At 34.9% G+C, this 1,389-nt stretch overlaps 1 pseudogene; it reads left to right on the top strand.

The window, feature by feature from the left end:
- Positions 1 to 922, top strand: part of LOC110301535 — a 1,190-nt pseudogene extending 268 nt beyond the window's left edge.
- Positions 923 to 1,389: the final 467 nt, after the last annotated feature.

Below are 1,389 nucleotides of genomic sequence, written 5' to 3'. Positions count from 1 at the left end.
TTTGTCTTATTGATGGTGTCTTTAGCCTTGCAGAAGCTTTGTAGTTTCATGAGGTCCCACTTGTCAATTCTCGATCTTACAGCACAAGCCATTACTGTAATATTCAGGAATTTTTCCCCTGTNCCCATATCTTCAAGGCTTTTCCCCACTTTCTCCTCTATAAGTTTCAGTGTCTCTGGTTTTATGTGGCAATCTGCTGTCATTATCCCAAAATGCCGGTGAATTTCGTGATGGAGAAGAGTGAAATCTCCTACCCTGAGTGCATAACTCAACTTTACTTCTTTTTCCTTTTTGCTATTTCAGAATGTTACATGCTGGCTGCAATGGCATATGATCGCTATGTTGCCATCTGTAGCCCCTTACTTTACAGTAGTATCATGTCCCAACATAAGTGCCTTTCTCTTGTTTTAGGAGTATACATTATAGGCATAGTTTGTGCATCAGCTCATGTAGGGTGTATGTTTAGGATTGATTTCTGCAGATAAGATGTGATTAACCATTATTTCTGTGACCTTATTTCTATCCTTAAACTCTCATGCTCTAATGCTTTTGTTAAAGAGTTGATGATTCTAATTTTTAGTGGAATTAATATTATTGCCCCAACCCTGACCATCCTCAGTTCTTATGCTTTCATCATTATCAGCATCCTATGCATAAAATCCACTGAGGGTAAATCCAAAACCTTCAGCAACTGCAGCTCCCACATCTCAGCTGTTGCTGTCTTTTATGGTTCTGTGCATATATAAATCTGAACCCATCTTCTTCCAATTCTATGGATGAAGGAAAATTGTCTTTCATATTTTACACCATTATTGTACCCATGCTCAACCCCGTGATCTACAATCTGAGGAATAAGGATGTCAATATTGCTTTGAAGAAAATGATACAAAGAAATAATTTTTTGACAAATATAATGTGTTAAATGTATCATAACCCTTAATTTTGGCTACTACACAGTATGAATTAAATATATTTAAATTTATTCATCCTATATAATTATAAGATTCTATTACATTATTTTCCTTCCTTGGCCTTACTAATTTTATTTTCCTCATTAACTCACCTTGTGTATTCAATTCCATGGTCACAACCTTATCCTTAACATACTGAATATTTGCTACCAGACCTTGATATTTTTCTTGATTTTTATTTCCTCCTTTTCTATTGCACATGAAATCCAATATGTAGCCATCATATTTTATTCTTCTTAGCCATTCTCGGTTTTATTCAGCATTTTTGTTTTGGTTAAATACATTAAACATACATTACATAAATTCTTTTTTTTAATATATTTTATTACGTATTTTCCTCAATTACATTTCCAATGCTATCCCAAAAGTTCCCCATACCCTCCCCCTTCTCCCCCATTTCCCTACCCACCCATTCCCT

The sequence above is a fragment of the Mus caroli genome, chromosome 9 (genome assembly GCF_900094665.2).
Source record: "Mus caroli chromosome 9, CAROLI_EIJ_v1.1, whole genome shotgun sequence".
Classification (NCBI taxonomy): Eukaryota; Metazoa; Chordata; class Mammalia; order Rodentia; family Muridae; genus Mus; species Mus caroli.
The sequence above is the reverse complement of the archived record's forward strand: the minus strand, read 5'-3'. Positions and strand labels throughout refer to the sequence as shown.